Genomic DNA, 13,528 nt, shown 5'->3' on the forward strand with positions numbered 1-13,528 from the left:
TGCAATTCCTTTTGTAGGCTTCTGACCACATGGCGTGCGGCAGGAAGTCTCCTTTGACAGGCCTGCAGTTTTTTTTCCAAATGGCATCCTGGACCCATTGCAACCCACCTTTTTGCTAAAATGGAAGTCTGGATCTGGGTAAGAAAAAACTGAGCTGCACGTACGGAAAAAAGCAGAGGCTAGCCACAGGGAGGGTGTGGCCAGGGCTGTCTGATTTGCATACTGACCTGTGGCATCTTGGGAATGTATAGGCTTTGGAGCTTAACGGGTGCTGCAGGGGTCTGCCTGGCTGGAGAGATGCCTGTCTGGTACACCCCTCAGGACAGACGGTGCCTTCCGTTCGAACATGGAGGGTGAGGGACATGGGTCACCCTCTTATACAGGGGTGTGGCTGTGGGCAGGACGGGTTGTGGGGGACCCGTCAGGGCATTGCCCGTTTGGAAGCCCGTTCGGAAGGCGAGAGGAGGCGGGGCAGGGAACTCTCCTCAATTTTCCCCCAGAGGTTTGGGGAAAAGCCTTTGCACGTTTGAGCCAGCTGGGCCTGCATCAGCAGATCCTGCTCCTCCGGGAAGGGAGAGCTTGTAGGTGAAATCAAAAAAGGGGAGAAATCTGCAAGAGCCGGGTTAAAAAATTCCAGGGGCAGACCCATGTTCCCCAGGAAGCAAGTACTTCCTCCTGCTTCCTTCAGTGGGAAAAGATATAGGAGGTGTATTTCTCTAAGCAGGGGATCTGCGTAGATGGCACTGCATTGCTTTGGGAAGCATCCATGCTGGTAGCAGAATAGCAGCAGATCCCACAGCTGAGACTTGAATGGGGACTGTTGGAGAGGGGCAGTGGAAGGGCGCAGGAAAATGCTTTTCAAAACCATCTGCACTTTCTTACAAAGCAGCTGAAAACCCATACCAGGAATGGGGCTCGAACCCATGCAGACAAACGTCCATTGGATCTTAAGTCCAACGCCTTAACCACTCGGCCACCCTGGTGAGACCCAAGGCCCAGTTTTACTCAACTCCCTTTTTCTGCTGGCTGCTGCAGCACCGGCTGTCCAGCAAGAGCTGTTTGCGGAGTTAAAAGGCTTTTGCAGGAGGCTAAAGGTAATTGCTTATGACAAACACACTGTGTGACACCTAACTTTCTCCCACTCGGACTTTACGGGCAATTTTTATATTGGAGTTAGCTTAGTCACAATAAGGGGGTGAGCAAGGCAAGCACACAAGAGCATCTCCTCCCTGGTGGTCTAGTGGCAAGTATTTGGCGCTTTCACCGCCGCGGCCCGGGTTCGGTTCCCGGTCAGGGAAGATACCTCTAAAGCATAGATTTGAGTGTTTTGTCCCAGTAGCTTTTTTTAAACGAAGGTCCTTAAAAAGGTACCCCTACCCATGAACGAAAGAGGAGGAAAGGGACTGGGTCCCCTGTGCCCCAGGTTGTTTTGCTCCCATTGCCCTCAGCCACCTTTATGCGCACGCACTCCTCCACCCAGTCTGGTGCTCTATGTGTGTGTAAAGTGCAGTACCAGCTCACCAGAAAGGTAAATTGCTGGAAACCCCTGCTGTGATGCATACATCTACTTTGGAGCACTCTTCTCCCTTGCACTCTTGAATCGCTTAAGAGCAATGTATTCTTCCAGCAAGCTGAATAACGAGACAGGGTTGAGAAAGTGTTCCAGCTGTCTGTGCGCCATCAGCAGCCACTAGGTGTCCCTCTTGTGTTTTCCCGTGGATCCCGATTGTACAGGAATTCATCGGTTCAGTAGCAAGGGGGAGAGGATGGCCTGTGCTTGGAAGTGACAGACAGTCGGGTGGCATTATGAGGATTTTTTCAATTTCTGATTCATATGTGCTGTAGAGAAAAATAAGCTTTCAGCCCCCATGAGCTTTGTCATTCGGAAAGCAGTGTATGAACTTTTGCTGCATGGCACTGGGCTCCCTGGTGGTCTAGTGGTTAGGATTCAGCGCTCTCACCGCCGCGGCCCGGGTTTGATTCCCGGTCAGGGAAAAGTCCTTCTTCTGCCCTTGAAAACTTTTCCTTCCCGTAGGTCGCGGGCTTCTCAAAATGAAGTTGCTTTCTGACTCACAGTTTGCCTAGCATCACGCAGTATAGCTCCAAATATCATTTTCGCAAGGTCCCTTTATAGCTGCTTTCCACAGCGGGAGGAAAGTCACTTGTGCAAGGCTCTTGAGCAAGTGAGACCCTGTATTCCAAAGTGCAATTCCTTTTGTAGGCTTCTGACCACATGGCGTGCGGCAGGAAGTCTCCTTTGACAGGCCTGCAGGCTTTGTTTCCAAATGGCATCCTGGACCCATTGCAACCCACCTTTTTGCTAAAATGGAAGTCTGGATCTGGGTAAGAAAAAACTGAGCTGCACGTACGGAAAAAAGCAGAGGCCAGCCACAGGGAGGGTGTGGCCAGGGCAGTCTGATTTGCATACTGACCTGTGGCATCTTGGGAATGTATAGGCTTTGGAGCTTAACGGGTGCTGCAGGGGTCTGCCTGGCTGGAGAGATGCCTGTCTGGTACACCCCTCAGGACAGACGGTGCCTTCCGTTCGAACATGGAGGGTGAGGGACATGGGTCACCCTCTTATACAGGGGTGTGGCTGTGGGCAGGACGGGTTGTGGGGGACCCGTCAGGGCATTGCCCGTTTGGAAGCCCGTTCGGAAGGCGAGAGGAGGCGGGGCAGGGAACTCTCCTCAATTTTCCCCCAGAGGTTTGGGGAAAAGCCTTTGCACGTTTGAGCCAGCTGGGCCTGCATCAGCAGATCCTGCTCCTCCGGGAAGGGAGAGCTTGTAGGTGAAATCAAAAAAGGGGAGAAATCTGCAAGAGCCGGGTTAAAAAATTCCAGGGGCAGACCCATGTTCCCCAGGAAGCAAGTACTTCCTCCTGCTTCCTTCAGTGGGAAAAGATATAGGAGGTGTATTTCTCTAAGCAGGGGATCTGCGTAGATGGCACTGCATTGCTTTGGGAAGCATCCATGCTGGTAGCAGAATAGCAGCAGATCCCACAGCTGAGACTTGAATGGGGACTGTTGGAGAGGGGCAGTGGAAGGGCGCAGGAAAATGCTTTTCAAAACCATCTGCACTTTCTTACAAAGCAGCTGAAAACCCATACCAGGAATGGGGCTCGAACCCATGCAGACAAACGTCCATTGGATCTTAAGTCCAACGCCTTAACCACTCGGCCACCCTGGTGAGACCCAAGGCCCAGTTTTACTCAACTCCCTTTTTCTGCTGGCTGCTGCAGCACCGGCTGTCCAGCAAGAGCTGTTTGCGGAGTTAAAAGGCTTTTGCAGGAGGCTAAAGGTAATTGCTTATGACAAACACACTGTGTGACACCTAACTTTCTCCCACTCGGACTTTACGGGCAATTTTTATATTGGAGTTAGCTTAGTCACAATAAGGGGGTGAGCAAGGCAAGCACACAAGAGCATCTCCTCCCTGGTGGTCTAGTGGCAAGTATTTGGCGCTTTCACCGCCGCGGCCCGGGTTCGGTTCCCGGTCAGGGAAGATACCTCTAAAGCATAGATTTGAGTGTTTTGTCCCAGTAGCTTTTTTTAAACGAAGGTCCTTAAAAAGGTACCCCTACCCATGAACGAAAGAGGAGGAAAGGGACTGGGTCCCCTGTGCCCCAGGTTGTTTTGCTCCCATTGCCCTCAGCCACCTTTATGCGCACGCACTCCTCCACCCAGTCTGGTGCTCTATGTGTGTGTAAAGTGCAGTACCAGCTCACCAGAAAGGTAAATTGCTGGAAACCCCTGCTGTGATGCATACATCTACTTTGGAGCACTCTTCTCCCTTGCACTCTTGAATCGCTTAAGAGCAATGTATTCTTCCAGCAAGCTGAATAACGAGACAGGGTTGAGAAAGTGTTCCAGCTGTCTGTGCGCCATCAGCAGCCACTAGGTGTCCCTCTTGTGTTTTCCCGTGGATCCCGATTGTACAGGAATTCATCGGTTCAGTAGCAAGGGGGAGAGGATGGCCTGTGCTTGGAAGTGACAGACAGTCGGGTGGCATTATGAGGATTTTTTCAATTTCTGATTCATATGTGCTGTAGAGAAAAATAAGCTTTCAGCCCCCATGAGCTTTGTCATTCGGAAAGCAGTGTATGAACTTTTGCTGCATGGCACTGGGCTCCCTGGTGGTCTAGTGGTTAGGATTCAGCGCTCTCACCGCCGCGGCCCGGGTTTGATTCCCGGTCAGGGAAAAGTCCTTCTTCTGCCCTTGAAAACTTTTCCTTCCCGTAGGTCGCGGGCTTCTCAAAATGAAGTTGCTTTCTGACTCACAGTTTGCCTAGCATCACGCAGTATAGCTCCAAATATCATTTTCGCAAGGTCCCTTTATAGCTGCTTTCCACAGCGGGAGGAAAGTCACTTGTGCAAGGCTCTTGAGCAAGTGAGACCCTGTATTCCAAAGTGCAATTCCTTTTGTAGGCTTCTGACCACATGGCGTGCGGCAGGAAGTCTCCTTTGACAGGCCTGCAGGCTTTGTTTCCAAATGGCATCCTGGACCCATTGCAACCCACCTTTTTGCTAAAATGGAAGTCTGGATCTGGGTAAGAAAAAACTGAGCTGCACGTACGGAAAAAAGCAGAGGCCAGCCACAGGGAGGGTGTGGCCAGGGCAGTCTGATTTGCATACTGACCTGTGGCATCTTGGGAATGTATAGGCTTTGGAGCTTAACGGGTGCTGCAGGGGTCTGCCTGGCTGGAGAGATGCCTGTCTGGTACACCCCTCAGGACAGACGGTGCCTTCCGTTCGAACATGGAGGGTGAGGGACATGGGTCACCCTCTTATACAGGGGTGTGGCTGTGGGCAGGACGGGTTGTGGGGGACCCGTCAGGGCATTGCCCGTTTGGAAGCCCGTTCGGAAGGCGAGAGGAGGCGGGGGCAGGGAACTCTCCTCAATTTTCCCCCAGAGGTTTGGGGAAAAGCCTTTGCACGTTTGAGCCAGCTGGGCCTGCATCAGCAGATCCTGCTCCTCCGGGAAGGGAGAGCTTGTAGGTGAAATCAAAAAAGGGGAGAAATCTGCAAGAGCCGGGTTAAAAAATTCCAGGGGCAGACCCATGTTCCCCAGGAAGCAAGTACTTCCTCCTGCTCCCTTCAGTGGGAAAAGATATAGGAGGTGTATTTCTCTAAGCAGGGGATCTGCGTAGATGGCATTGCATTGCTTTGGGAAGCATCCATGCTGGTAGCAGAATAGCAGCAGATCCCACAGCTGAGACTTGAATGGGGACTGTTGGAGAGGGGCAGTGGAAGGGCGCAGGAAAATGCTTTTCAAAACCATCTGCACTTTCTTACAAAGCAGCTGAAAACCCATACCAGGAATGGGGCTCGAACCCATGCGGACAAACGTCCATTGGATCTTAAGTCCAACGCCTTAACCACTCGGCCACCCTGGTGAGACCTAAGGCCCAGCTTTACTCAACTCCCTTTTTCTGCTGGCTGCTGCAGCACCGGCTGTCCAGCAAGAGCTGTTTGCGGAGTTAAAAGGCTTTTGCAGGAGGCTAAAGGTAATTGCTTATGACAAACACACTGTGTGACACCTAACTTTCTCCCACTCGGACTTTACGGGCAATTTTTATATTGGAGTTAGCTTAGTCACAATAAGGGGGTGAGCAAGTCAAGCACACAAGAGCATCTCCTCCCTGGTGGTCTAGTGGCTAGGATTTGGCGCTTTCACCGCCGCGGCCCGGGTTCGATTCCCGGTCAGGGAAGATACCTCTAAAGCATAGATTTGAGTGTTTTGTCCCAGTAGCTTTTTTTAAACAAAGGTCCTTAAAAAGGTACCCCTACCCATGAACGAAAGAGGAGGAAAGGGACTGGGTCCCCTGTGCCCCAGGTTGTTTTGCTCCCATTGCCCTCAGCCACCTTTATGCTCACGCACTCCTCCACCCAGTCTGGTGCTCTATGTGTGTGTAAAGTGCAGTACCAGCTCACCAGAAAGGTAAATTGCTGGAAACCCCTGCTGTGATGCATACATCTACTTTGGAGCACTCTTCTCCCTTGCACTCTTGAATCGCTTAAGAGCAATGTATTCTTCCAGCAAGCTGAATAACGAGACAGGGTTGAGAAAGTGTTCCAGCTGTCTGTGCGCCATCAGCAGCCACTAGGTGTCCCTCTTGTGTTTTCCCATGGATCCCGATTGTACAGGAATTCATCGGTTCAGTAGCAAGGGGGAGAGGATGGCCTGTGCTTGGAAGTGACAGACAGTCGGGTGGCATTATGAGGATTTTTTCAATTTCTGATTCATATGTGCTGTAGAGAAAAATAAGCTTTCAGCCCCCATGAGCTTTGTCATTCGGAAAGCAGTGTATGAACTTTTGCTGCATGGCACTGGGCTCCCTGGTGGTCTAGTGGTTAGGATTCGGCGCTCTCACCGCCGCGGCCCGGGTTCGATTCCCGGTCAGGGAAAAGTCCTTCTTCTGCCCTTGAAAACTTTTCCTTCCCGTAGGTCGCGGGCTTCTCAAAATGAAGTTGCTTTCTGACTCACAGTTTGCCTAGCATCACGCAGTATAGCTCCAAATATCATTTTCGCAAGGTCCCTTTATAGCTGCTTTCCACGCGGGAGGAAAGTCACTTGTGGAAGGCTCTTGAGCAAGTGAGACCCTGTATTCCAAAGTGCAATTCCTTTTGTAGGCTTCTGACCACATGGCGTGCGGCAGGAAGTCTCCTTTGACAGGCCTGCAGTTTTTTTTCCAAATGGCATCCTGGACCCATTGCAACCCACCTTTTTGCTAAAATGGAAGTCTGGATCTGGGTAAGAAAAAACTGAGCTGCACGTACGGAAAAAAGCAGAGGCTAGCCACAGGGAGGGTGTGGCCAGGGCTGTCTGATTTGCATACTGACCTGTGGCATCTTGGGAATGTATAGGCTTTGGAGCTTAACGGGTGCTGCAGGGGTCTGCCTGGCTGGAGAGATGCCTGTCTGGTACACCCCTCAGGACAGACGGTGCCTTCCGTTCGAACATGGAGGGTGAGGGACATGGGTCACCCTCTTATACAGGGGTGTGGCTGTGGGCAGGACGGGTTGTGGGGGACCCGTCAGGGCATTGCCCGTTTGGAAGCCCGTTCGGAAGGCGAGAGGAGGCGGGGCAGGGAACTCTCCTCAATTTTCCCCCAGAGGTTTGGGGAAAAGCCTTTGCACGTTTGAGCCAGCTGGGCCTGCATCAGCAGATCCTGCTCCTCCGGGAAGGGAGAGCTTGTAGGTGAAATCAAAAAAGGGGAGAAATCTGCAAGAGCCGGGTTAAAAAATTCCAGGGGCAGACCCATGTTCCCCAGGAAGCAAGTACTTCCTCCTGCTTCCTTCAGTGGGAAAAGATATAGGAGGTGTATTTCTCTAAGCAGGGGATCTGCGTAGATGGCACTGCATTGCTTTGGGAAGCATCCATGCTGGTAGCAGAATAGCAGCAGATCCCACAGCTGAGACTTGAATGGGGACTGTTGGAGAGGGGCAGTGGAAGGGCGCAGGAAAATGCTTTTCAAAACCATCTGCACTTTCTTACAAAGCAGCTGAAAACCCATACCAGGAATGGGGCTCGAACCCATGCAGACAAACGTCCATTGGATCTTAAGTCCAACGCCTTAACCACTCGGCCACCCTGGTGAGACCCAAGGCCCAGTTTTACTCAACTCCCTTTTTCTGCTGGCTGCTGCAGCACCGGCTGTCCAGCAAGAGCTGTTTGCGGAGTTAAAAGGCTTTTGCAGGAGGCTAAAGGTAATTGCTTATGACAAACACACTGTGTGACACCTAACTTTCTCCCACTCGGACTTTACGGGCAATTTTTATATTGGAGTTAGCTTAGTCACAATAAGGGGGTGAGCAAGGCAAGCACACAAGAGCATCTCCTCCCTGGTGGTCTAGTGGCAAGTATTTGGCGCTTTCACCGCCGCGGCCCGGGTTCGGTTCCCGGTCAGGGAAGATACCTCTAAAGCATAGATTTGAGTGTTTTGTCCCAGTAGCTTTTTTTAAACGAAGGTCCTTAAAAAGGTACCCCTACCCATGAACGAAAGAGGAGGAAAGGGACTGGGTCCCCTGTGCCCCAGGTTGTTTTGCTCCCATTGCCCTCAGCCACCTTTATGCGCACGCACTCCTCCACCCAGTCTGGTGCTCTATGTGTGTGTAAAGTGCAGTACCAGCTCACCAGAAAGGTAAATTGCTGGAAACCCCTGCTGTGATGCATACATCTACTTTGGAGCACTCTTCTCCCTTGCACTCTTGAATCGCTTAAGAGCAATGTATTCTTCCAGCAAGCTGAATAACGAGACAGGGTTGAGAAAGTGTTCCAGCTGTCTGTGCGCCATCAGCAGCCACTAGGTGTCCCTCTTGTGTTTTCCCGTGGATCCCGATTGTACAGGAATTCATCGGTTCAGTAGCAAGGGGGAGAGGATGGCCTGTGCTTGGAAGTGACAGACAGTCGGGTGGCATTATGAGGATTTTTTCAATTTCTGATTCATATGTGCTGTAGAGAAAAATAAGCTTTCAGCCCCCATGAGCTTTGTCATTCGGAAAGCAGTGTATGAACTTTTGCTGCATGGCACTGGGCTCCCTGGTGGTCTAGTGGTTAGGATTCAGCGCTCTCACCGCCGCGGCCCGGGTTTGATTCCCGGTCAGGGAAAAGTCCTTCTTCTGCCCTTGAAAACTTTTCCTTCCCGTAGGTCGCGGGCTTCTCAAAATGAAGTTGCTTTCTGACTCACAGTTTGCCTAGCATCACGCAGTATAGCTCCAAATATCATTTTCGCAAGGTCCCTTTATAGCTGCTTTCCACAGCGGGAGGAAAGTCACTTGTGCAAGGCTCTTGAGCAAGTGAGACCCTGTATTCCAAAGTGCAATTCCTTTTGTAGGCTTCTGACCACATGGCGTGCGGCAGGAAGTCTCCTTTGACAGGCCTGCAGGCTTTGTTTCCAAATGGCATCCTGGACCCATTGCAACCCACCTTTTTGCTAAAATGGAAGTCTGGATCTGGGTAAGAAAAAACTGAGCTGCACGTACGGAAAAAAGCAGAGGCCAGCCACAGGGAGGGTGTGGCCAGGGCAGTCTGATTTGCATACTGACCTGTGGCATCTTGGGAATGTATAGGCTTTGGAGCTTAACGGGTGCTGCAGGGGTCTGCCTGGCTGGAGAGATGCCTGTCTGGTACACCCCTCAGGACAGACGGTGCCTTCCGTTCGAACATGGAGGGTGAGGGACATGGGTCACCCTCTTATACAGGGGTGTGGCTGTGGGCAGGACGGGTTGTGGGGGACCCGTCAGGGCATTGCCCGTTTGGAAGCCCGTTCGGAAGGCGAGAGGAGGCGGGGGCAGGGAACTCTCCTCAATTTTCCCCCAGAGGTTTGGGGAAAAGCCTTTGCACGTTTGAGCCAGCCGGGCCTGCATCAGCAGATCCTGCTCCTCTGGCAAGGGAGAGCTTGTAGGTGAAATCAAAAAAGGGGAGAAATCTGCAAGAGCCGGGTTAAAAAAGTTCCAGGGGCAGACCCATGTTCCCCAGGAAGCAAGTACTTCCTCCTGCTCCCTTCAGTGGGAAAAGATATAGGAGGTGTATTTCTCTAAGCAGGGGATCTGCGTAGATGGCACTGCATTGCTTTGGGAAGCATCCATGCTGGTAGCAGAATAGCAGCAGACCCCACAGCTGAGACTTGAATGGGGACTGTTGGAGAGGGGCAGTGGAAGGGCGCAGGAAAATGCTTTTCAAAAGAATCTGCACTTTCTTACAAAGCAGCTGAAAACCCATACCAGGAATGGGGCTCGAACCCATGCGGACAAACGTCCATTGGATCTTAAGTCCAACACCTTAACCACTCGGCCACCCTGGTGAGACCCAAGGCCCAGCTTTACTCAACTCCCTTTTTCTGCTGGCTGCTGCAGCACCGGCTGTCCAGCAAGAGCTGTTTGCGGAGTTAAAAGGCTTTTGCAGGAGGCTAAAGGTAATTGCTTATGACAAACACACTGTGTGACACCTAACTTTCTCCCACTCGGACTTTACGGGCAATTTTTATATTGGAGTTAGCTTAGTCACAATAAGGGGGTGAGCAAGGCAAGCACACAAGAGCATCTCCTCCCTGGTGGTCTAGTGGCTAGGATTTGGCGCTTTCACCGCCGCGGCCCGGGTTCGATTCCCGGTCAGGGAAGATACCTCTAAAGCATAGATTTGAGTGTTTTGTCCCAGTAGCTTTTTTTAAACGAAGGTCCTTAAAAAGGTACCCCTACCCATGAACGAAAGAGGAGGAAAGGGACTGGGTCCCCTGTGCCCCAGGTTGTTTTGCTCCCATTGCCCTCAGCCACCTTTATGCGCACGCACTCCTCCACCCAGTCTGGTGCTCTATGTGTGTGTAAAGTGCAGTACCAGCTCACCAGAAAGGTAAATTGCTGGAAACCCCTGCTGTGATGCATACATCTACTTTGGAGCACTCTTCTCCCTTGCACTCTTGAATCGCTTAAGAGCAATGTATTCTTCCAGCAAGCTGAATAACGAGACAGGGTTGAGAAAGTGTTCCAGCTGTCTGTGCGCCATCAGCAGCCACTAGGTGTCCCTCTTGTGTTTTCCCGTGGATCCCGATTGTACAGGAATTCATCGGTTCAGTAGCAAGGGGGAGAGGATGGCCTGTGCTTGGAAGTGACAGACAGTCGGGTGGCATTATGAGGATTTTTTCAATTTCTGATTCATATGTGCTGTAGAGAAAAATAAGCTTTCAGCCCCCATGAGCTTTGTCATTCGGAAAGCAGTGTATGAACTTTTGCTGCATGGCACTGGGCTCCCTGGTGGTCTAGTGGTTAAGATTCGGCGCTCTCACCGCCGCGGCCCGGGTTTGATTCCCGGTCAGGGAAAAGTCCTTCTTCTGCCCTTGAAAACTTTTCCTTCCCGTAGGTCGCGGGCTTCTCAAAATGAAGTTGCTTTCTGACTCACAGTTTGCCTAGCATCACGCAGTATAGCTCCAAATATCATTTTCGCAAGGTCCCTTTATAGCTGCTTTCCACAGCGGGAGGAAAGTCACTTGTGGAAGGCTCTTGAGCAAGTGAGACCCTGTATTCCAAAGTGCAATTCCTTTTGTAGGCTTCTGACCACATGGCGTGCGGCAGGAAGTCTCCTTTGACAGGCCTGCAGTTTTTTTTCCAAATGGCATCCTGGACCCATTGCAACCCACCTTTTTGCTAAAATGGAAGTCTGGATCTGGGTAAGAAAAAACTGAGCTGCACGTACGGAAAAAAGCAGAGGCTAGCCACAGGGAGGGTGTGGCCAGGGCAGTCTGATTTGCATACTGACCTGTGGCATCTTGGGAATGTATAGGCTTTGGAGCTTAACGGGTGCTGCAGGGGTCTGCCTGGCTGGAGAGATGCCTGTCTGGTACACCCCTCAGGACAGACGGTGCCTTCCGTTCGAATATGGAGGGTGAGGGACATGGGTCACCCTCTTATACAGGGGTGTGGCTATGGGCAGGACGGCTTGTGGGGGACCCGTCAGGGCATTGCCCGTTTGGAAGCCCATTCGGAAGGCGAGAGGAGGCGGGGGCAGGGAACTCTCCTCAATTTTCCCCCAGAGGTTTGGGGAAAAGCCTTTGCACGTTTGAGCCAGCTGGGCCTGCATCAGCAGATCCTGCTCCTCCGGGAAGGGAGAGCTTGTAGGTGAAATCAAAAAAGGGGAGAAATCTGCAAGAGCCGGGTTAAAAAATTCCAGGGGCAGACCCATGTTCCCCAGGAAGCAAGTACTTCCTCCTGCTCCCTTCAGTGGGAAAAGATATAGGAGGTGTATTTCTCTAAGCAGGGGATCTGCGTAGATGGCACTGCATTGCTTTGGGAAGCATCCATGCTGGTAGCAGAATAGCAGCAGACCCCACAGCTGAGACTTGAATGGGGACTGTTGGAGAGGGGCAGTGGAAGGGCGCAGGAAAATGCTTTTCAAAAGCATCTGCACTTTCTTACAAAGCAGCTGAAAACCCATACCAGGAATGGGGCTCGAACCCATGCGGACAAACGTCCATTGGATCTTAAGTCCAACGCCTTAACCACTCGGCCACCCTGGTGAGACCCAAGGTCCAGCTTTACTCAACTCCCTTTTTCTGCTGGCTGCTGCAGCACCGGCTGTCCAGCAAGAGCTGTTTGCGGAATTAAAAGGCTTTTGCAGGAGGCTGAAGGTAATTGCTTATGACAAACACACTGTGTGACACCTAACTTTCTCTCACTCGGACTTTACGGGCAATTTTTATATTGGAGTTAGCTTAGTCACAATAAGGGGGTGAGCAATGCAAGCACACCAGAGCATCTCCTCCCTGGTGGTCTAGTGGCTAGGATTCGTCGCTTTCACCGCCGCGGCCCGGGTTCGATTCCCGGTCAGGGAAGATACCTCTAAAGCATAGATTTGAGTGTTTTGTCCCAGTAGCTTTTTTTAAACGAAGGTCCTTAAAAAGGTACCCCTACCCATGAACGAAAGAGGAGGAAAGGGACTGGGTCCCTTGTGCCCCAGGTTGTTTTGCTCCCATTGCCCTCAGCCACCTTTATGCGCACGCACTCCTCCACCCAGTCTGGTGCTCTATGTGTGTGTAAAGTGCAGTACCAGCTCACCAGAAAGGTAAATTGCTGGAAACCCCTGCTGTGATGCATACATCTACTTTGGAGCACTCTTCTCCCTTGCACTCTTGAATCGCTTAAGAGCAATGTATTCTTCCAGCAAGCTGAATAACGAGACAGGGTTGAGAAAGTGTTCCAGCTGTCTGTGCGCCATCAGCAGCCACTAGGTGTCCCTCTTGTGTTTTCCCGTGGATCCCGATTGTACAGGAATTCATCGGTTCAGTAGCAAGGGGGAGAGGATGGCCTGTGCTTGGAAGTGACAGACAGTCGGGTGGCATTATGAGGATTTTTTCAATTTCTGATTCATATGTGCTGTAGAGAAAAATAAGCTTTCAGCCCCCATGAGCTTTGTCATACGGAAAGCAGTGTATGAACTTTTGCTGCATGGCACTGGGCTCCCTGGTGGTCTAGTGGTTAGGATTCGGCGCTCTCACCGCCGCGGCCCGGGTTCGATTCCCGGTCAGGGAAAAGTCCTTCTTCTGCCCTTGAAAACTTTTCCTTCCCGTAGGTCGCGGGCTTCTCAAAATGAAGTTGCTTTCTGACTCACAGTTTGCCTAGCATCACGCAGTATAGCTCCAAATATCATTTTCGCAAGGTCCCTTTATAGCTGCTTTCCACAGCGGGAGGAAAGTCACTTGTGCAAGGCTCTTGAGCAAGTGAGACCCTGTATTCCAAAGTGCAATTCCTTTTGTAGGCTTCTGACCACATGGCGTGCGGCAGGAAGTCTCCTTTGACAGGCCTGCAGGCTTTGTTTCCAAATGGCATCCTGGACCCATTGCAACCCACCTTTTTGCTAAAATGGAAGTCTGGATCTGGGTAAGAAAAAACTGAGCTGCACGTACGGAAAAAAGCAGAGGCCAGCCACAGGGAGGGTGTGGCCAGGGCAGTCTGATTTGCATACTGACCTGTGGCATCTTGGGAATGTATAGGCTTTGGAGCTTAACGGGTGCTGCAGGGGTCTGCCTGGCTGGAGAG

The 13,528-nt window shown here is 51.5% G+C and overlaps 15 non-coding genes across 15 annotated transcripts; 9 read left to right on the plus strand and 6 right to left on the minus strand.

Annotated features, from left to right (window-relative positions):
* Positions 1–900: 900 nt before the first annotated feature.
* Positions 901–983, minus strand: TRNAL-UAA (transfer RNA leucine (anticodon UAA)). Its single transcript has one exon. It is a non-coding gene; the product is annotated as a tRNA-Leu (tRNA).
* A 940-nt stretch (positions 984–1,923) lies between these two features.
* Positions 1,924–1,995, plus strand: TRNAE-CUC (transfer RNA glutamic acid (anticodon CUC)). The gene has a single exon. It is a non-coding gene; the product is annotated as a tRNA-Glu (tRNA).
* Positions 1,996–3,105: 1,110 nt separating this feature from the next.
* Positions 3,106–3,188, minus strand: TRNAL-UAA (transfer RNA leucine (anticodon UAA)). Its single transcript has one exon. It is a non-coding gene; the product is annotated as a tRNA-Leu (tRNA).
* Positions 3,189–4,128: 940 nt separating this feature from the next.
* Positions 4,129–4,200, plus strand: TRNAE-CUC (transfer RNA glutamic acid (anticodon CUC)). The gene has a single exon. It is a non-coding gene; the product is annotated as a tRNA-Glu (tRNA).
* A 1,111-nt stretch (positions 4,201–5,311) lies between these two features.
* TRNAL-UAA (transfer RNA leucine (anticodon UAA)) lies at positions 5,312–5,394 on the minus strand. Its single transcript has one exon. It is a non-coding gene; the product is annotated as a tRNA-Leu (tRNA).
* A 243-nt stretch (positions 5,395–5,637) lies between these two features.
* Positions 5,638–5,709, plus strand: TRNAE-UUC (transfer RNA glutamic acid (anticodon UUC)). Its single transcript has one exon. It is a non-coding gene; the product is annotated as a tRNA-Glu (tRNA).
* Positions 5,710–6,334: 625 nt separating this feature from the next.
* On the plus strand, positions 6,335–6,406 carry TRNAE-CUC (transfer RNA glutamic acid (anticodon CUC)). The gene has a single exon. It is a non-coding gene; the product is annotated as a tRNA-Glu (tRNA).
* A 1,108-nt stretch (positions 6,407–7,514) lies between these two features.
* TRNAL-UAA (transfer RNA leucine (anticodon UAA)) lies at positions 7,515–7,597 on the minus strand. Its single transcript has one exon. It is a non-coding gene; the product is annotated as a tRNA-Leu (tRNA).
* Positions 7,598–8,537: 940 nt separating this feature from the next.
* TRNAE-CUC (transfer RNA glutamic acid (anticodon CUC)) lies at positions 8,538–8,609 on the plus strand. Its single transcript has one exon. It is a non-coding gene; the product is annotated as a tRNA-Glu (tRNA).
* A 1,112-nt stretch (positions 8,610–9,721) lies between these two features.
* TRNAL-UAA (transfer RNA leucine (anticodon UAA)) lies at positions 9,722–9,804 on the minus strand. Its single transcript has one exon. It is a non-coding gene; the product is annotated as a tRNA-Leu (tRNA).
* A 243-nt stretch (positions 9,805–10,047) lies between these two features.
* Positions 10,048–10,119, plus strand: TRNAE-UUC (transfer RNA glutamic acid (anticodon UUC)). Its single transcript has one exon. It is a non-coding gene; the product is annotated as a tRNA-Glu (tRNA).
* A 625-nt stretch (positions 10,120–10,744) lies between these two features.
* Positions 10,745–10,816, plus strand: TRNAE-CUC (transfer RNA glutamic acid (anticodon CUC)). The gene has a single exon. It is a non-coding gene; the product is annotated as a tRNA-Glu (tRNA).
* A 1,110-nt stretch (positions 10,817–11,926) lies between these two features.
* Positions 11,927–12,009, minus strand: TRNAL-UAA (transfer RNA leucine (anticodon UAA)). The gene has a single exon. It is a non-coding gene; the product is annotated as a tRNA-Leu (tRNA).
* A 243-nt stretch (positions 12,010–12,252) lies between these two features.
* On the plus strand, positions 12,253–12,324 carry TRNAE-UUC (transfer RNA glutamic acid (anticodon UUC)). The gene has a single exon. It is a non-coding gene; the product is annotated as a tRNA-Glu (tRNA).
* A 625-nt stretch (positions 12,325–12,949) lies between these two features.
* On the plus strand, positions 12,950–13,021 carry TRNAE-CUC (transfer RNA glutamic acid (anticodon CUC)). The gene has a single exon. It is a non-coding gene; the product is annotated as a tRNA-Glu (tRNA).
* Positions 13,022–13,528: the final 507 nt, after the last annotated feature.

This window comes from Lissotriton helveticus, chromosome 4_1, assembly GCF_964261635.1.
Source record: "Lissotriton helveticus chromosome 4_1, aLisHel1.1, whole genome shotgun sequence".
Lineage (NCBI taxonomy): Eukaryota > Metazoa > Chordata > Amphibia > Caudata > Salamandridae > Lissotriton > Lissotriton helveticus.